Source organism: Ovis canadensis, chromosome 4 (assembly GCF_042477335.2).
Source record: "Ovis canadensis isolate MfBH-ARS-UI-01 breed Bighorn chromosome 4, ARS-UI_OviCan_v2, whole genome shotgun sequence".
Classification (NCBI taxonomy): Eukaryota; Metazoa; Chordata; class Mammalia; order Artiodactyla; family Bovidae; genus Ovis; species Ovis canadensis.
Window position 1 is genome coordinate 43,845,324 of NC_091248.1, and position 22,356 is coordinate 43,867,679.

Genomic DNA, 22,356 nt, shown 5'->3' on the forward strand with positions numbered 1-22,356 from the left:
GTATCAATTTACATTCCCACCAATAGTTCAGGGGTGTTCCCTTTTCTCCACACCCTTTCCAGCATTTACTGTTTGTGGACTTTTTGATGAGGACCATTCTGACCAGTGTGAGGTGATATCTCATTGTAGCTTTGATTTGCATTTCTCTAATAATGAGTGATGTTGAGCATCTTTTCATGTGTTTGTTAGCCATCTGTATGTCTTCTTTGGAGAAATGTCTGTTTAGGTCTTCCTCCCAATTTTTTGCTTGGGTTGTTTGTTTTTCTGGTATTAAGTTGTATGAGCTTCTTGTATATTTTGGAAATTAATCTGTTGTCAGTTGTTTCATTTGCTATTATTTTCTCCCATTCTAGGGGCTGTCTTTTCACCTTGCTTAGAGTTTCCTTTGCTGTGCAAAAGTTTTAAGTTTAATCAGGTCCCACTTGTTTACTTTGGTTTTTATTTCCTTACTCTAGGAGGTGGGTCATAGAGGATCTTGCTTTGATTTATGTCATCAAATGTTCTATGTTTTCCTCTAAAGAGTTTTATAGTTTCAGGCCTTACATTTAGGTTTTTAATCCATTCTGAGTTTATCTTTGTGTGTGGTGTTAGGAAGTGTTCTAATTTCATTCTTTTACATGCAGCTGTCCAGTTTTCCCAGCACCATTTATTGAAGAGGATGCCTTTGCCCCATTGTATATTCTTGACTCCTTTGTCAAAAATAAGGTACCCATAGCTGCATGGGTTTATTCTGGGTTTTCTATCTTGTTTCATTGGTCTATATTTCTGGTTTTGTGCCAGTACCATACTGTCTTAATGACTGTAGCTTTGTAGTATAACCTGAAGTCAGGAAGCTTGATTCCCCAGCTTCATTCTTCTTTCTCAAGAGTGCTTTGGCTATTTGGGGTCTTTTGTGTTTCCATATGAATTCTGAAATTTTTTGTTCTAATTCTGTGAAAAATGCCATTGGTAATTTGATAGGTATTGCATTAAATCTGCAGATTACATTTCATAGTATAGTCATTTCCCCCAGGAACATGGAATTTCTCTCCATCTGTTTATGTCATCATTGATTTCTTTCATTAGTGTCTTATAATTTTCTCTGTACAGTTGTTTTGTCTCCTTAGGTAAGTTTATTCCTGGATATTTAATTCTTTTTGTTGCAATGGTGAAAGGGATTGATTCCCTAATTGCTCTTTCTGATTTTACATTGCTAGTATATAGAAATGCAAGTGATTCCTGTGTATTGATTTTGTATCCTGCAACTTTGCTAAATTCACTGATTAGCTCTAGTAATTGTCTAATACTATCTTTAGGGTTTTCTAGGTACAGTATCATGTCATCTGCAAATAGTGAGAGCTTTATTTCTTCTTTTCTGATCTGGATTCCTTTTATTTATTTTTCTTCTCTGATTGCTGAAGCTAGGACTTCCAGTTGAATAACAGTGGCAAAACTAGACACCCTTGTCTTGTTCCTGATCTTAGGGGGAATGCTTTCAGTTTTTCACCATTGAGAATAATGTTTGCTGTAGGTTTATCATATATGGCTTTTATTATGTTGAGGTATGTTCCTTCTATGCCCACTATTTGAAGAGTTTTAATGATAAATAGGTGCTGAATTTTGTCAAAGGCTTTTTCTACATCTATTGAGATGATCATATGGTTTTTATCTTTCAATTTGTTGATATGGTATATCATATTGATTGCTTTGCATATACTGAAGAATCCTTGCATCCCTGGAATAAATCCAACTTGATCATGGTGTATGAATCTTTTGATGTGTTACTGAATTCTGTTTGCTAAACTTTTGTTGATTTTTCCATCTATGTTCATCAGTGATATTGATCTGTAGTTTTCTTTTTTGTGTTGTCTTTGGTTTTGGTATCAGGGTGATGGTGGCCTCGGAGAATGAGTTTGGAAGTGTTCCTTCTTCTGCAATTTTTTTGAAACAGTATTAGAAGGATAGGCATTAGCTCTTCTCTAAATATTTGATAGAACTATCCTGTGAAGCCATCTGGTCCTGGGCTTTTGTTTTTTGGGAGATTTTTGATCACAGCTTCAGTTTCAGTGCTTGTGATTGGTTTGTTCATAATTTCTGTATCTTCCCGGTACAGTCTTGGAAGATAGAACTTTTCTAAGTATCTGTCCATTTCTTCCAGGTTATCTATTTTATTGCCCTATAGTTGTTCACAATAGTCTCTTATAATCCTTTGTATTTCTGCATCGTCTGTTGTAAGCGCTCCTTTTTCATTTCTAATTCTGTTGATTTGATTTTTCTCTCTTTTGTTCTTGATGAGTCTGGCTAAAGGTCTGTCAATTTTGTTTATCTTCTCAAAGAACCAGTTTTTAGTATTATTAATCTTTTCTATTGTTTCTTTCATTTCTTTTTCACTTATTACTGCTCAGATCATCATGATTACTTTCCTTCTACTAATTTTGGGGGGTTTTTTTTTCCTTCTTTTTCCAGTTGTTTTAGCTGTAAAGTTAGGTTTTCTATTCGATGTTTTTCTTGTTTCTTGAGGTAGGATTGTACTGCTCTAAACTTTCTTCTTAGAACTGCTTTTGCTGCATCCCATAGGTTTTGAGTTGTCGTGTTTTCATTGTCATTTGTTTCTAGTGATTTTTTTCATTTCCCTTTTGATTTCTTCAGTAACCTGTTGGTAAATGTGCTGTTTAATCTCCATGTGTTTGTGTTTCTTACAGATTTTTCTTATAATTTATATCTAGTCTCATAGCATTGTGGTCAGAAACATACTTGATGTGATTTTAATTTCCTTAAATTTCCTAAGGTTTGATTTGTGACCCAAGATGTGGTCAATCCTAGAGAATGTTCCATGTGCCCTTGAGAAAAAGGTGTATTCTTCTCCACTGGATGGAATGTCCTGAAGATATCAGTAAGATCCATCTCCTCTAATGGATCATTTAAGACTTGTGTTTGCTTATTAATTTTCTGTTTTGATGATCTGTCCATTGGTGTGAGTGGGGTGTTAAAGTCTCCTACTATTCTTGTGTTACTGTCAATTTCTCTTTTTATGTGTGCTAGTGTTTTTCCTATGTATTGAGGTGCTCCTCTGTTGGGTGCATCAGTTCAGTTCAGTTCAGTTCAGTTCAGTCTCTCAGTCATGTCCAACTCTTTGTGACCCCATGAATCTCAGCACGCCAGGCCTCCCTGTCCATCACCAACTCCCAGAGTTCACTCAGACTCATGTCCATCAAGTCAGTGATGCCATCCAGCCATCTCATCCTCTGTTGTCCCCTTCTCCTCCTGCCCCCAACCCCTCCCAGCATCGGAATCTTTTCCAATGAGTCAACTCTTTGCATGAGGTGGCCAAAGCACTGGAGTTTCAGCTTTAGCATCAGTCCTTCCAAAGAAATCCCAGGACTGATCTCCTTCAGCATGGACTGGTTGGATCTCCTTGCAGTCCAAGGGATTCTCAAGAATCTTCTCCAACACCACAGTTCAAATGCATCAGTTCTTCGGCACTCAGCCTTCTTCACAGTCCAACTCTCACATCCATACATGACCACAGGAAAAACCATAGCCTTGACTAGATGGACCTTAGTCAGCAAAGTAATGTCTCTGCTTTTCAATATGCTATCTAGGTTGGTCATAACTTTTCTTCAAAGGAGTAAGCATCTTTTAATTTCATGGCTGCAGTCACCATCTGCAGTGATTTTGGAGCCCAAAAAAATAAAATCTGACACTGTTTCCACTGTTTCCCCATCTATTTCCCATGAAGTGATGGGACCGGATGCCACGATCTTCATTTTCTGAATGTTGAGCTTTAAGCCAACTTTTTCACTCTCCACTTTCACTTTCATCAAGAAGCTTTTTAGTTCCTCTTCACTTTCTGCCATAAGGGTGGTGTGATCTGCCTATCTGAGGTTATTGATATTTCTCCCGGCAATCTTGACCTGCCTCTTGAGAAATCTGTATGCAGGTCAGGCAGCAACAGTTAGAACTGGACAAGGAACAACAGACTGGTTGCAAATAGGAAAAGGAGTACGTCAAGGCTGTATATTGTCACCCTGCTTATTTAACTTATATGCAGAGTACATCATGAGAAACGCTGGACTGGAAGAAACACAAGCTGGAAGTTGGGTGCATAGATATTTACAATTCTGTGTCTTCCTCTTGGATTGATCCCTTGATCATTAGGTAATGTCCTTCCTTATCTCTTGTAATCCTCTTTATTTTAAGGTCTTTTTTGTCTGATATGAGGATTGCTACTCCAGCTTTCTTTTGCTTCCCATTTGCATGGAATATATTTTTCCATCCTTTCCCTTTCAGTCTATATGTGTCTTAAGGTCTGAAGTGGACTTCTTGTAGATAGCATATATATGGCTCTTGTTTTTTATCCATTCAGCCAGTTTGTGTCTCTTGGTTGGAGCATTTAATCCATTTACATTTAAATTAATTATTGATATACATGTTCCTACTGCCATTTTCTAATTGCTTGGGGTTGATTTTGTAGATCTTTTTTCTCCTACTGTATTGCTTGACTATATAAGTCCCTTTAACATTTGTTGTAAAGCTGGTTTGGTGGTACTGAATTCTCTTAACTTTTGCTTGTCTGAAAAGCCTTTTTTTCTCCATCAATTTGATTGAGATCTTTGCTGGCTACAGTAATCTTAGTTGTAGATTAGTCCCTTTCGATACTTTAAATATATCCTGCCATTTCCTTCTGGTCTGCAAAGCTTCTGCTGAAAGATCAGCTGTTATGCATATGGGATTTCCCTTGAATGTTACTTGCTGCTTCTCCCTTGCTGCTTTTAAAATTCTTTCTTTGGTTTAGCCTTTGTTACCTTGATTAGTATGTGTCTTGGTGTGTTTCTCCTTGGGTTTATTCTGTATGGGACTCTTCGTGCCCCTTGATTGACTATTTCCTTCTCTACGTTGGGAAATTTTCAACTATAATCTCTTCTAAAATTTTCTCATACCCTTTTTCTCTTCTTCTTCTGGGACCCCCATAATTCGAATGTTGGTGCATTTGATATGGTCCCAGAGGTCTCTGAAACTGTCCTCAGTTCTTTTCATTCTTTTTACTTTATTCTGCTCTTCAGAAGTTATTTCCACCATTTTATCTTCCAGCTCACTGTTTCGTTCTTCTGTTTCAGATAGTCTGCTACTGATTCCTTCTAGAGTATTTTAAATCTCAGTAATTGTGTTGTTTGTCTGTGTATGCTTATTCTTTAATTCTTCTAGGTCTTTGTTAATTAATTCTTGCATTTTCTCCATTTTGTTTTCAAGGTTTTTGATCATCTTTACTTTCATTATTCTGAATTCTCTTTCAGGTAATTTTCCTATTTCCTCTTCATTTATTTGGACTTATGTGTTTCTAGTTTGTTCCTTCATTTGTGTAGTATTTCTTTGCCTTTTCATTTTTTTTAAGTTATTGTGTTTGAGGTCTCCTTTTCCTAGGCTTCAAGGAAAGTTGAATTCTTTCCTGAAGAAGGTTGAATTCTTTCTTCCTTTTGGCTTCTGCCCTCCTAAGGTTGGTCCAGTGGTTTGTGTGAGCTTCGTGTAGGATGAAATTTGTGCTGAGTGTTTGTTTGTTTGTTTTTCCTCTAATAGGTAAGGCTGAGTGAGGTAGTACTGCTGTCTGCTAATGCTGGCTTTATATTTTTGTCTGTTGTTTAGATGAGGTGTCCTGCACAGTGTGCTACAGGTGGTTGGATGATGCCAGGTCTTATATTCAAGTGGTTTCCTTTGTGTGAGTTCTCCCTATTTGATACTCCCTAGGGCTAGTTCTCTGGTAGTCTAGGGTCCTGGAGTCAGTTCTCCCTTTCCAAAGGCTCAGGGATTGATCTCTGTTCAGGAACAGGGATTCCACAAGTGGTTTGTTATGGAATTATGGGATAGTAAAACAAATATCCAAAAACAACCAAAAATGAACCCCAGACAAATGGCATTACAAAATCAGGCAAAGAATAATTAAAATAATGGAATATACACATACATATATACCCATACACAAAGTGAAAACAGTCCAATAAAAATGAAGTACAGTAGTTTGATCTGGTGAACAAAGGAAATCAAACCAGTTAAGAATAAAACTAACTTAAGCACAAACTAGGAAACAAATCTACAGTAAGGTGCCAAGTGGAGAATAAAGCAATGAAAATAAAACTAACAAATATCTTGCGAAGAAAGAAAGAAAGAATAGGTATGAAAAGTTAAATAGAGGCCGATGAAGAAAATTTATCTACATTAAAGATTAACTGAAAGGGGAAAAGAACAGTAGGGAAGGCAAATGAAGGAATAAATGTAGAAAACATAATAGGTTTAAAAAATAAAAATTACAAAAAAAGAGAAAAGAGAGAAAAACAGAAGAAGAAAGAAAAAAGTGCGGAAGAAAAGGAAAACTTCACAGAACTGCAAAAGCCCAGTGTAGAGGCAGAGGTTTATAATAATAGGAAGTGTGACTGAATATACATATATGCATATACACCCATATGCAAAATCAAAACAGTCCAACAAAAATTAAGTACAATAGATTGACCCAGCAAACAAAGAAAACCAAAAATTATATCTACCAGAAAAAAACTAATTAAAGCACAAACTGGAAAACAAAACTAAAGCAAGGTGCCAATTGGGGAATAAAGCAATCAAAATAAAACTAACAAATATGTTAAGAGGAGAGAAAGAAAAGAAAGAAAGAACAGATATGCACAGTTAAACAGAGGTAGATAAGACTTATATATGTTAAAGATTAACTGCAAAGGGAAAAGAACAGTAGGAAAAAGAAAGGAATAAAAGTAAAAAATAACAACAATAAGTTTGAAAAATTAAAATTAATAAAAGAGAAAAGAAGAAAAAAAAGAGGAAAACACCACAGAATTGCAAAAGCCCAATGTAGAGGCAGAGGCACAGGTTTATGACAAAAATGAAAAATGTGACTGAGGAAAAAAAAGCTCAAAAGCTTAATTGGATTTCTTAGTGCCAATAAAATCAACAACTACAACAGAGGGAGGAAACAGAGGGGCGGAAAAAGGAAAAAAATACAACAGAATCTACAAAACAAGTCAAAAAATATCTGTTTTTCTTGAGTCTCTGCTGTCAGAGTCCTTTCCTGTGCTGGAATCACAGTTCAGCTTACCTCCTTGGATGCCCTCCAGCACTGTACTGATCTCTGGACCTGCAGTGGGGGCCCTCCAGCACTGTACTGATCTCTGGACCTGCAGTGGGGGCTGCTCAGATTCTAATCTGGTCGTACTCCTGCGTGTTCGTGCCTTCAATGTCCATAGCTATCAGAGCTAGTGTAGTTTCTCTTGTGGGAGCTCTCAATGGCCTTTTATATATTCCATAGACATAGAGTCTGCTTAGTTGATCCTGTGGATTTAATCTGCAGCTTGTACAGCTGGTGGGAAGGTTTTGGGTCTTCTTCCTTAGCCACCCTGCCCCTGGGTTTTAATTGTGGTTTTATTTCCACCTCTACATGTGGGTCGCCTGCTGCAGTTTAGCTCCTGAAGCTGCCCTGGAGGGCTTGGGTTTGCCCCTGTGGGGGCCAGGTGTGGAAGTGGTGCAGCTGCTTGGGTCACAGGGGTTCTGGCAGAACCAGGTACTCAGGGGGTCAGCAGCTAAGGCAGCAGGAAACAGGGTGCTCTAGAAGGGTATGGCAACCAGTATTGGCCAATACTCTCCAGTATTCTTGCCTGGAGAACCTATTCTCTGACAGAGAAGCCTGGCAGGCCACAGTCTGAAAAGTGAAATTGATGTTGCTCAGTCGTGTCTGACTTTTTGGGACCCAGTGGACTGTAGTCTACCAGGCTCCTCAGTCCATGGGATTCTCTAAGGCAAGAATACTGGAGTGGGTTGCCATTTCCTTCTCCAGGGGATCTTCCTGACCCAGGGATTGAACCCAGGTCTCCTGCATTGCAGGCAGACGCTTTACCCTCTGAGCCACCACAGAATGTCACAGTCTACAGGGTCGCCAAGAGTCAGACAGGACTCTTCCCAGGCACCATTGGTAAAGAACCTGCCTGCCAATGCAGGAGACATGAGACGAGAGTTTGATCTCTGGGTAGAGAAAATCCCCTGGAGGAGGACATGGCAACCCAATCCAGCATTCTTCCCAGGAGAACCCCATGAACAGAGGAGCCTGGTGGGCTACAGTCCATGGGGTCACAAAGAGTCAGACACGACTGAAGGCATTTAGCACACATGCACAATATAACAAGTAGACAGCACTGGTTTGCTTTACATTGCTGCTTACTTTTTTACTTCTGATATATTCTATACCAGTGTTTCTCAACCTTTAGCATTTATCAAAATTTCCTAGAGGTCTTGTTAAAACCCAGATTTATAGGTGCCAACTCCACCGATTCTGATTCAGTAGTTCAGGGGTAAAGTGTATTAATATGTGTTTCTAAAGAAAGATCCCAAATATATTGATGGCGGTGGTATAAAAAAGATCACATTTTAAGTACCACTGGTATACAGAGTAACTTGAAGATTATAGGAGACTTGGGAAGAAAAGTTTCATAAAATTCCAGTTGAAATAGACATGATAAAATCTGGTTCAATTTTCAAAATGAACTTTTTCAACAGAAGAATTATTGTATAATTTAATCCTACAGCTAGAAGGGAATTTAGTGATTATCAAGTCTAGTGCGTGCATGCATGGTGTCTTTTTAGTTGTGTTCAACCCACTGCAACCTTATGGACTGTAGCCCATCAGGCTCCTCTGTCCATGGGATTCTCCAGGCAAGAATACTGGAGTGGGTTGCCATACCCTCCTCCAGAGTATCTTCCTGACTCAGGGATCAAACCCGCATCTCCTGCAGCTCCTGAACTGCAGGCAGATTCCAAACCGCTGAGCCAGCAGGGAAGCACATCAAATCTAGTACTACCATTAAACAGATGAGAAAACTGAGACCCAGGAAAACATTTCACATCTAAGGAGAAACAGAAATATAATAAAGATGTATATGTGAAGTGATGAAGTAATATAAAACTTTACTACTTCATCTTATTCAAATATATCAAGATATTTGGGGAATTTTGTGGCATTAATTTCCCCAATACTATAGAAAATATATGAGTATAGAATGTGTATATGTGTATATTTATCTTTTTTGCATCACTGAATAAAATGATTATTTTCTATAAAAAGAACTTTAGAAGAAAAGAACACATATTTCCCCTCATTTTCTCAAAATTTCTGTCTCCAAAAACTTACTCAGAAATCAGAGCTTTATGTGCCAGTATCATTCACTTATATCATGGGTCAACTGACAAAATTATTGTGGAACATCTATTCATTCCATTATCAGAAATGGATAATCAAAATTCCCTTGAATAGTATAAAATGTAGGAAGGTTCTTAATCATTTCAGGCTCCATTACAAACCACAGAAACCTGTTAAGGAGAAACAGACATATTACAGCTACTTAATGGTGTAAAAACTGCTGGATGATCTAGAGAATCAGACGAAGCCCCAGGTATAATGTCTAAAAAAGTTCCCAGTCCTAAAAATCATTCTACTTTTGCTATTTCCAGGTATGCTGCACCTGCCACCAGAAAAAAGCTGCTGATCAATAAATTGGTTACATAAGCCAGTGCTTGCCTCTGACATTATCTGAATGGTAGAATTATGGTCTCTGTCCCATGGGTACATGATAAGTCACTTCAACATAAGTGTCCAACTCTTTGTGATCCTATAGACTTAGCCCACCAGATGCCTCTGTCCGTGGGATTATCCAGCCAAGAATACTGGAGTGGGGGGCTATGCCCTCCTCCAGGAGATCTTCCTGGCCCAGTGATCAAATCCAGATCTTCTGTGTCTCATGCACTGGCACTTGGTTTTTTACCACAAGCACCACCTCGGTAGTCCAGTCTTTATTCCAGTTAGTTTCAAATTCAAGTCTCCCATGAATGTACCAGATTGGAAGAACCCAAATGACACCTGGAACCTTATCAATAACAACAAACGTGAAATGTTTTTGTTTTGTTCAATTTTTAACCTTCAGACAGTGTAGTACTGGAAATCACAGGAGTAAGAAGGCTAAATCCATCTTTATAAAAACAATCCACAGAGTCCACCACAAAGGCTTACTCTGATTTCACCAGATAAATAAAGAATTCAAATTACAGACAGAGGAGGTTACATTTGTCTTACTCAACAATGAATGTTGACTTATCTGCTATGTTAAAGAAGATCACATGTAGGAACCATATCCAAAATCACTAGAACTAAGAGAAATATGCTTTTAATTAAGTCAAAACTATTTGCTAAAAACTACGAATATGATCCTTGAAAATATTTACACAAGGACATGTTATATTTCTTTAAAGCTAATACAATGCTTCACTCACTAACTTATTTATATTCAAACAAATTTATTTTCATTATGAAATCTGAGTCTACTCTGTTCTGTGTTTGCCAGAGAAATATTTAAATTCCTGTTTGCTGCTGTTACTTTGTAGTTCATAATTTTAGTTAATATATTGTTGACGCTTAGCTGAAAAAACTAAAGTGCTAGTACTTGGTATTGTGAAATAAAAAGTTAGCAAGGCTAGAAAATGCCATGTTTTAAAAAAAAGAAATCAGCGACCTACCACCATGCTTCATGTTAGTAAACCAATTTTCTAGGAGCCTTCAAGTGAGCTTCTGAATTTTTTTTAAATGGAGAACCATAAATTAAATCCTAAATTACCTGTGACTAACTTGAATAACCTGGGAAATGAGTCATCAACTAGACTGCTTATATTTTCACCAAAAACCAATCCCCCACATCCTACCTGACAGAGCATACAAGAGTCTTATTCAAAGGTCAAACTGATTTCATAATACACAATGTCTTCATTAATGTATAATGTTTTGATAATATACATTTATTTCAATTTTAATTTTTAAAATAAAATATTTATGAGAAAGTAACAAAAGCATGTATTTTAGCTTTTTTATTTCTTGGCTTGAACCATTTTCTCTAATAATGTGCTCAAGTAACATGGAACAATGGAAGATGAAATTATGTCCATAAATATTCCAAAAATCATAAAATTCAACTTGGGCTTATTAACATTTAGGGAAAAAATTCTGGAATAGGACATGATGGAGAAGTTTTTCTGCATAAAAAGTCATTTTAAACATGAATAATTTCTCTGAAAATATAAAAAAGGCATTTTCCCAAGGAAAGTATATATTTCCTACATGTGAATCTTAGTAAACATTAAAAATGGTTTATTTTCTCACAGTCTAATATACTTTGAATAATGACTTCTTCAGATCTATGAATTTTAAGTTTCAGTCACTTAGAAAACTGAAAAGTTGACATTTTATCAAAAGATTAGCTGAGACGACAGGAAGCTCTGCGGTTCAATGAAAAGTCAGATGTTATTAACAAGCATGGACTGCAGCTGTAACATATGAATCATTATAAGGAGCTGACAGTCTCGCTGTTCAGTGCACAAAACTATTAGTCTAATTCAACCTCAGTTAAGTAGTAAAGAGTTGGCAATAAGCCACCTGCAGAGCTGGGTGTAGTGACAGTGATAAATTTTTTCTTAATGAAACACAGGCAGCTCAGGCTTATTCCCACAAGGACAGACAAATTGTACTAAATACAAAGACCAAAAATATAGGATTGGAAATGTCTAAATAAAAATTTTGCCAACATTTTCTACTGTCTTCAAAAACAGAGATCTGAAAAGTCACATTTAAAAAGTCAGAAAACCTTCCACCGTGTTTACATGTCAGCACCATGGAAAGGATCAGTTTCATACACTCCAACCCCAAATACCACCTTACGTATAATTACGGGTTACTGTTGTTTTTAAATAATGGGGCTATGAGTAATTTTAATAAAATTTTGCTTACCTCTATTTTCCACAATGAACAAATATTTCTTTTTTTTATTTTTTGGAGGCTAATTACTTTACAATATTGTATTGGTTTTGCCATATATTGACATGAATCTGTCACGGGTATACATGTGTTCCCCATCCTGAAATATCTCTTTTATAAAGAGTAATCTACAAAGTAGAAAATAGCTATTTGCTTATAATTGCCAGAGGGAAAGAAGTGGGGAAGGGGTAGTTAAGGAGTTTGGGATGGACAAGTACACACTGCTCTATTTAAAATGGATAACCAGCAAAGATCAACTGTATAGTACAGGTAACTCTGCATTTTATGTGACAGCCTGGATGGGAGGAGAGTTTGGGGGAGAATGGATACATGTATATCTACGGCTGAATCCCTCTGCTGTCCACCTGAAATTATCACAACACTGTTAATCAGCTATGCTGCTGCTGCTGCTGCTAAGTCACTTCAGTCGTCTGACTCTGTGCAACCCCATATCCAATACAAAACAAAATGTTTAAGAAAAATAAAAACAGCTATTTGAAACCTCTTTCAAAAATTCAAGTTTTAAAATACAAGTGATAGAACAAAAACATTGAAGAAACTGTACTTTTCTAATTTGGATTGTAATAAAAGAAAAACCTCTTGAGAGCCCCCTGAACTGCATGGAGATCAAAACAGTCAATCAGTTCGTGAGGTCACAAAGAGTCAGACACAGCTTAGTGACTGAAAACAAAATTGTTTCAATATAAATACAACAGATTTTCTCTTAGAAAGAAAATAAGGAGCACTTTTATTCACAACATATCATTTGACTATAAAAATCTTATCAAATATGTGAAGTGCTACTTTTTTTCATTTTACAAAACAAATCATAAAAGCTCTAAGAGAATAAATGTTCTGTCCAAGGATAGAACAACTAGTAAACAGCAAAGACAAGATTTCCAAAGTCTGCTCTATGCAATTTATGCTAAAATAAACCAATGTTAAATAAAAAGCAATCTAAATACCCTCCCTGACAATGAACAAAAAATAAAAATAATTTTTTTTTAATTTTCCTTGAAATCACATAATATAATAATAAATGCTTTAGGTATTACCTGACACACTCTATCCATTCAGTTCGGTAACTCAGTCGTGTCCAACTCATTGCAACCCCATGCTGTGGCACCCTGTCCATCACCAGCTTACAGAGCTTGTTCAAACTCATATCCATCCAGTTGGTGATTCCATCCAAATATCTCATCCTCTGTCATCCTCTTCTTCTCCTGTCTTCAATCTTTCCCAGCATCAGGGTATTTTCAAATGAGTCAGTTCTTCGCATCAGGTGGCCAAACTATTGAAGTTTCAGCTTCAGCATCAGTCCTTCTAGTGAATATTCAGGACTGATTTCTTTTAGGATGGACTGATTGGATCTCTTTGCAGTCCAAGCGACTCTCAAGTGACTTCTCCAACACCACAGCTCAAAAGCATCAATTCTCCGGCATTCAGCTTTCTTTATAGTCCAACTCTCACATCCATACATGACTACTGGAAAAATCATAGCTTTGACTAAACAGACTTATGTTGGCAAGGTAACGTCTTTGCTTTTTAATATGCTCTCTAGGTTGGTACGGAGAAGGCAATAATGGCACCCCACTCCAGTACTCTTGTCTGGAAAATCCCACGGACGGAGGAACCTGGTAGGCTGCAATCCATGGGGTCGCTAAGAGTCGGGCACGACTGAGCGACTTCACTTTCACTTTTCACTTTCATGCATTGGAGAAGGAAATGGCAGCCCACTCCAGTGTTCTTGACTGGAGAATCCCAGGGACAGAGGAGTCTGGTGAGCTGCCGTCTATGGAGTCGCACAGAGTCGGACACGACTGAAGCGACTTAGCAGCAGCAGCAGCTAGGTCAGTAACAGCTTTTCTTCCAAGGAGCAAGCACCTTTTAATTTCATGGCTGCAGTCACCATCTGCAGTGATTTTGGAGCCCAAGAAAATAAACTCTGTCACTGTTTTCACTGATTCCCCATCTATTTGCCATGAAGTGATAGGACCAGATACCATGATCTTAGTCTTCTGAAATGTTGAGTTTTAAGCCTGCTCTTTCACTCTCCTCTTTCATTTTCATCAAGAGGTTCTTTAGTTTCTCCTCACTTTCTGCCATAAGGTTGGTGTCATCTGCATATTTGAGGTTATTGATATTTCTCCCAGCTTGTTTCCAGCTTGTGCTTTATCCAGCCCAGCATTTCTCATGATATACTCTGCATATAAGTTAAATAAGCAGGGTGACAGTATAGAGCCTGACATACTTCTTTCGCAATTTGGAACCAGTCTGTTTTCCATGTCTAGTTCTAAGTGTTGCTCCTTGACCTGCATACAGATTTGTCAGGAGGCAGAAAGGTAGTCTGGAATTTCAACCTCTTGAAGAATTTTCCAGTTTGTTGTGATCCACCAGTCAAAGGCTTTGGCGTAATCAATAAAGCAGAAGTAGATGTTTTTCTGGAATTTTCTTATTTTTTCTATGATCCAACGAATGTTGGCAATTAGATCTCTGGCTCCTCTGCCTTTTCTAAATCTAGCCTGAACATCTGGAAGTCCAGAGTTCACATACTGTTGAAGCCTGGCTTGGAGAATTTGAGCATAACTTTGCTAGCATGTGAAAAGACTGCAATTGTGTGGTAGTTTGAACATTCTTTGGCATTGCTCTTCATGAAGATTGAAATGAAAACTGACCTTTTCCAGTCTTGTGGCCACTGTTGAATTTTCCAAATTTGCTAGCATATTGAGTATAGCAATTTCACAGCATCCTCTTTTAGGATTTGAAATAGCTCAACTTGAATTCCATCATGTCCGCTAGCTTTGTTCATAGTGATGCTTCCTAAGGCCCACTTGACTTCAGATTCCAGGAGGTCTGGATCTAGGTGAGTGATCACATCACTGTAGTTATCTGAGTTGTTAAGATCTTTTTTGTGTAGTTCTGTGTATTCTTGCCACCTCTTCCTAATATCTTCTGCTTCTGATAGGAATATACCATTTCTGTCCTTTACTGTGCCCATCTTTGAATGAAATGTTCCCTTGGTATCTCTAATTTTCTTGAAGAGATCTCTTTCCCAAAGACTCTTGAAGAGTCTTTCCCATTCTATTGTTTTCCTCTACTTCTTTGCATTGATCACTTTTGAATGGGTATATCCTTCCTTTTCTCCTTTGCCTTTCACTTCTCTTCTTTTTTTAACTATTTATAGGGCCTCCTCAGACAACCATTTTGCCTTTTTTGATTTCTTTTTCTTGGGGATGGTCTTGATCACTGCCTCCCGTACAATGTCAAGAACCTCCACCCATAGTTCTTCAGGCACTCTGTCTATCAGATCTAATCCCTTGAATCTATTTGTAACTTCCATTGTTTTATAATCACAAGGGATTTGATTTAGGTGATACCTGAACAGTCTAGTGGTTTTCCCTACTTACTTCAATTTAAGTATGAATTTTGCAATAGGAGTTCATGATCTGAGCCACAGTCAGCTCCCGGTCTTGTGTTTGCTGACTGTATAGAGCTTCTGCATCTTCAGCTGCAAAGAATATAATCAATCTGATTTCTGTATTGACCATCTGGTGATGTCCACGTGTAGAGTCATCGCTCATGTTGCTGGAAGAGGGTGTTCACCATGACCAGTGCATTCTCTTGGCTAAACTGTTAGCCTTTGCCCTGCTTCATTTTGTATTCCACAGCCAAATTTGCCTATTACTTCTGGTATCTCTTGATTTCCTATTTTTGCATTCCAGTCCCCTATGATAAAGAGGATATCTTTTTTGGGTGTTAGTTCTAGAAGGTTTTGAACTATAACTCTAAAAGGCTTTGTAGACTTTCTAGAAGGTCTTGAACTGTAACTAGTTCTAAAAGGTCAAGTTCTAGAAGGTCTTAAACTATAACTCTAGAAGGTCTAGAAGGTCTAGAAGATTAGTTCTATAAGGTCTTGAACTATAGAAACTCTATGTTCTAAGACAGAGTCCTCCCCAGAGATGACCTGATAATCTAGGCAATGATAACAAGAATAGGGCAGAGTATTTTTCAGTAAGCTCCTCCATTCCCAAGTAATCAATAATTATTTTACCAGTATGTTTGATACAGATCATCTTTGCATTGCTTTATCCAAAAAAGATACTAACAAAAAATCTGACTGAGTAAGAAAAGATCTGAAGACTGGTAGAGGAGGGTGGCATTTTGGCTGACTGGCCTCTTTAATCCTCCTTAGGGCTCTGATCAGCATTGACTAATGCAGATGAACAACTAATCACAGTATCATAGCTTGACTTAAACTTACCTGGATTGTAAAAACCCCAAATACACTTCAGGGAATACTTGAATGAACAGACACCAATTTATAAGAGACTTTCCAGTGTAAGCTGTAACTGTCCCAAAAGAAATTAATTACAGTACAGTATAGATGAAGCATTTTAATACTGGAAATTACAGTATGAATCTAACTGTTCAAGTAGAATGTCAAGTAAAGTTTTAAGACTATTGTTCTTATAAAACAACTCGGTGAATTGTGCCACACCTTGATTAATACTAGCTTATGCACAAGACCATCCCCATGGAAAAGAAATGCAAAAAAGCAAAATGGCTGTCTGGGGAGGCCTTACAAATAGCTGTGAAAAGAAGAGGAGTGAAAAGCAAAGGAGAAAAGGAAAGATATAAGCATCTGAATGCAGAGTTCCAAAGAATAGCAAGAAGAGACAAGAAAGCCTTCTTCAGCGATCAATGCAAAGAAATAGAGGAAAACAACAGAATGGGAAAGACTAGAGATCTCTTCAAAAAAATTAGAGATACCAAGGGAACATTTCATGCAAAGATGGGCTTGATAAAGGACAGAAATGGTATGGACCTAACAGAAGCAGAAGATATTAAGAAGAGGTGGCAGGAATACATGGAAGAACTATACAAAAAAGATCTTCACAACCAAGATAATCATGATGGTGTGATCACTCACCTAGAGCCAGACATCCTGGAATGTGAAGTCAAGTGGGCCTTAGAAAGCATCACTACGAACAAAGCTAGTGGAGGTGATGGAATTCCAGTTGAGCTGTTTCAAATCCTGAAAGATGATGCTGTGAAAGTGCTGCACTCAATAAGCCAGCAATTTTGGAAAACTCAGCAGTGGCCACAGGACTGGAAAAGATCAGTTTTCATTCCAATTCCAAAGAAAGGCAATGCAAAAGAATGCTCAAACTACTGCACAATTGCACTCATCTCACATGCTATAAAGTAATGCTCAAAATTCTCCAAGACAGGCTTCAACAATATGTGAACTATGAACTTCCAGATGTTCAAGCTGGTTTTCGAAAAGGAAGAGGAACCAGAGATCAAATTGCCAACATCCGCTGGATCATCAAAAAGGCAAGAGAGTTCCAGAAAAACATCTATTTCTGCTTTATTGACTATGCCAGAGCCTTTGACCGTGTGGATCACAATAAACTGTGGAAAATTCTGAGAGAGATGGTAATATCAGACCACCTGACCTACCTCTTGAGAAATCTGTATGCAGGTCAGGAAGCAATAGTTATAACTGGACATGGAACAACAGACTGGTTCCAAATAGGAAAAGGAGTACATCAAGGCTGTATATTGTCACCCTGCTTATTTAACTTTTATGCAGAGTACATCATGAGAAACGCTGGACTGGAAGAAACATAAGCTGGAATCAAGATTGCCGGGAGAAATATCAAATAACCTCAGATATGCAGATGACACCACCCTTATGGCAGAAAGTGAAGAGGAACTAAAAAGCCTCTTGATGAAAGTGAAAGAGGAGAGTGAAAAAGTTGGCTTAAAGCTCAACATTCAGAAAACAAAGATCATGGCATCTGGTCCCATCACTTCATAGGAAACAGATGGGGAAACAGATGGGGAAACAGCGGAAACAGTGTCAGAGTTTATTTTGGGTGGCTCCAAAAGCACTGCAGATGGTGACTATAGCCATGAAATTAAAAGACGCTTACTCCTGGGAGACATTCCTTTGCCGACTAAGGTCTGTCTAGTCAAGGCTATGGTTTTTCCTATGGTCGTGTATGGATGTGAGTTGGACTGCGAAGAAGGCTGAGTGCCGAAGAATTGATGCATTTGAACTGTGGTGTTAGAGAAGACTGTTGAGAGTCCCTTGGACTGCAAAGAGATCCAACCAATCCATTCTGAAGGAGATCAGCCCTGGGATTTCTTTGGAAGGAATGATGCTAAAGCTAAAGCTCCAGTACTTTGGCCACCTCATGGGAAGAGTTGACTCATTGGAAAAGACTCTGATGCCAGAAGGGATTGGGGGCAGGAGGATAAGGGGACAACTGAGTATGAGATGGCTGGATGGCATCACTGACTTGATGGACGTGAGTCTGAGTAAACTCCGGGAGTTGGTGATGGACAAGAAGGCCTGGCGTGCTGCGATTCACGGGGTCACAAAGAGTCGGACACGACTGAGCGACTGAACTGAACTGAACTGATGCACAATTAAAAAGAAAAATGGACTTTCATAAGGCCACCATTGTTTCCAACTTTAAGAGAAATCTGACTTTAAATTTCAAATGAAAAATCCACCTTTATAATGGCCAAAAGGCTTCACATAAAAAAGTACATTTTCTACTGACACTTAATCATTGCCAGAAATTAGCAACCATTAACAAGAAGACAAATTAAACATTTGTTCCACGAAGGAGTATATTTTACTTTGCTGTGTTTGGGGATTATGTTTAATCACAAATTCCAAATAATGTATACTATGTGTAGTTTCTGAAAATAGTCATCTTCTTAATAAATGAACAAGAACAGACAGAAGCTATTAAAAATGATCAGCAGAATGGAAATACAAAGCTCTATGGGACAGAAATTTTTTTTCCTTATTATCTTTTCTACAAAGAAATTGTGTATCCTTTTGTGCCATGCATGAATTTAACTTGCATCCTTTATTTCCAAACTGAGGCATTCCCAAATTTTGGAATTATGTTCATCTTTCTGATAGGAGAAAACCTGTGAGTGCAACATAGATTAGACTTTGATAGGAAAAATAATAATGAAAGATTTACAATTTATTTCACTTTAGCAATAAAAATACATTATATGCATCACCCTACTCTAAATGTTTTTAAAGCCATGTAAAGAAAATATCACCAATTATCAGAAAAAGTGAGTTATTTTTAACCTGTCAAATTAGCAACAGCAACAAGAAAAAAATCAGGTAATTTCCAATACGAGTGATAACCAGAGGAAACAGTTGTTCTTAAATATATAGTGGGAGTTTAACTTGGTCTAATTCTCTGGTAAAATGAAATTGACAATATTCGGCAAGAGTCTTGAAAATATTCACATACTCTGATGATTACTTTGACTAAGATATGAAAATTAGAACATTTTATACATGAAGATGATTGTCACAAAACTACTTTAGTAGAAAGATGAAAGAAAGGAAGCAAGAGAAGGAGAGGAGAAGAGAGAGAGGGAGAGGAAGAGGAAGGAGTGAAATAAGGAAGACAGGAAGGGAGAGAGGGAAGAAGCAGCAAAGAAGGAAAGAAGGGAAAGAGCCAAGAGTAGATGGTATATACCCATTAAAAATATAATATTTGGGAAAAAACGCCTATCAAAATAAAGTTAAACATCAGGAACCTAAATTACACACACACACACACAGACACAATGGTTAGGTTTGAATGGTGATGATTTTGTTATTATTATTTGTTTTCTGTATTCTGCTTATAAACATGCAACCTCTAGTTAAGAAAAATAAGAAACAAAAGTAAATGAAGGAAGCAAAACAATGCAATCTAAGTATCACGTATCCATAAAGGCAACTTCCTTTCCCTTATATGAATGATAGCACTACTAATTCTTAAAGGCTTATGTACCACGTTTAGAAACCTTTAACAGATTGATCCACTTCATAGCATTGATCAGTAATTAAAAGGAAAGACAAAATAAAATAAAAGTTACACAAGGTATCATGAGTTAGCAGAGAGAAAGTGACTAATTTTGCTTTGTATTTCATGTATTGAATAACACTAAATATCTGATACAATTACAGTAATCTTTTATCAATTTGTAAAAGTCACTCTGAAGAGAGTCAAGATATTATATCTCAAATAGGAATATGTGGTTTTTTTTACTCTTCAAATAGCAACCAAGCTCTATTCCTTTTAGACTCTGAGATCTGTTCACATTGCTTAAAGAAGCACCTAATGCACATAGAAAAGTGAATGGTATTAAAAATTATTTTATTCATTTCAGAGCCAAAATTTATTTATAACAGTAAATACTTGTTAAAAGTTTCTGTAGATACATAAGTATTAAATGATGAATATTAGTTTATTCTATGCTTTTTCATTTCTTATTTATATTTGTAATAAACTGATGATATTACAATTATATTATTTTTCAGGTAAATCTAGAAAGAACATTTTGGAATATGATTAGTAATTATTTCCACTGAAGTAAAACTTCTCCCTTGTCGAAACTTCTCCCTGTGTCTTGAGGGGATGCTCTATGGCTATGCTGCAGGAACATTCTAGATTGTGATGCACAGGAGCAATTCTGACACAAGCAAATGTTAAGTTACAGCTGTGGTGCTTTCTGGACCATAACCTTGATTCACATAACTTACTGACTGGACCACTAACCTATTGGCAACAATACTACTGAGCAAACTGACTCTACTTCATCTTTAACATTTGTCACTGTATTTGCTTTAAAATCTAGATTGTTTACATTGGTTCATATTTATTATTTCATCCCCAAGACAGCTGTATCTGGTATTAATCCACAAGTGGCCTTTAGGAACAAATACAACCACCCCATCACATACAGACTTTGTTGTTGTTGTTGTTTAGCTGCCAAATTGTGTCCAACTCTTCTGCAACCCCATGGATGGTAGCCCATTAGGCTTCTCTGTCTATGGATTTCCCAGGCAAAAACACTGGAGTGGGTTGCCATTTCTGTCTCAAGGGGATACCCACATACCCAAAACAGCCCTGTCAAACTCAAAGCCCAATAAAGCAAATAAAATAAAAAATCATGTATAAATACTGAAGAAAAAAGGAGATTTTGTTTTCAAGTTAATCAATTCTAAGAATTATATAAATACACATGTATATAATTAAATTTTACTTTTTGTTCATGATAGTGATTTCAAATTGGCCTAAACCCTTGGTGATGAACAATTCTTACCTAAAGTTTCAAGGAACTCTGAGTGCCTTGAGGTGGTAAGAATTCATCCTAAAGTAGGACTGTAGGATTTTTAACCAGAGCATGGGCAAGGGCAATTGCAGCTTGCACCTTCCATGTAACTACATTTGCCTTTTTCATAACTGAATGCTAAATTTCTAAAAAAAATTTTTTTAATTTATCTGGAAAATTTATTATAATCTGCAAAGGAATGAGGAGACTGAGTAATACACTTACTTCAATACTAGCTTCAATGCAGGTTCACAGCTGAAAATATAATTCTAATGGCTTTATAAAAAGGAAAAGGTGTTTAGGGATAAATAATGATAAGTTTCTACAATTTAAATGCAAGAAAAGATCATTGAGGGTTGAAATATCTAAAGTCCTACAAAACTGACCACATTAGTCAGGCTAAGCTAATTGCTATAATAGGCAATACCAAAATCACTGAAGATTAACACAAGATTTATTTTTTGTTCATGTCACATTCTTTTGCAGTAATTCAGAGACACAGATTTTTTAGAGTTACTAACTCCACCATTCCTTAGGGCCTTAAAGTTCTTCAAGGTTTTCACTGAATCCACTGCTTCCCAATACTAAATGATGGAAGAGAGCAAGTGTGGAATAATGTAAATATTATATATACATATATTTATACACACACATATACATATATATTTAGGAGTCAAGAAATGCTTTTAACATATACTGAATTCCAATTCAAAATATATTTTTATTTATGATGTGGCAAAAGCTAAAGGTTTTTTTTTTTAATATAGAATAAGACAATATAAGGAGAGCCATTAGATAATTAGCAGTGCAAGTGGGCTAAGTCATGTCCAACTCTGTGTAACCCTAAGGACTATTGCCTACCAGGCTCCTCTGTCCATGGAATTCTCCTGGCAAGAATACTGGAGTGGGTTCCCATGCCCTCCTGCAGGGGATCTTCCCTACTCAAGAATCAAACCTGCATCTCTTACATCACTTGCATTAGCAGGCAAGTTCTTTACCACTAGCACCACCAGGGAAGCCCTAATTAATAGTACCAGTGTTGAACAGTATTGAACTTCACTGATGTGGTAACAGGTTTGTGAATGACTGAAATGTGATGCCTAAGATCCCTTCCATGGCAAATAGATGGGGAAACAGTGGCAACAGTAGCTGACTTTATTTTGGCGGGGCTCCAGAACCACTGCAGATGGTGACTGCAGCCATGGAATTAAAAGATGCTTACTCCTTGGAATGAAAGTTATGACCAACCTGGACAGCAAATTAAAAAGCAGAGACATTACTTTGTCAACAAAGTAAGGTCTGTCTAGTCAACGCTATGGTTTCTCCAGTGGTCATGTATGGATGTCAGAGTTGGACTATAAAGAAGGCTGAGCACCGAA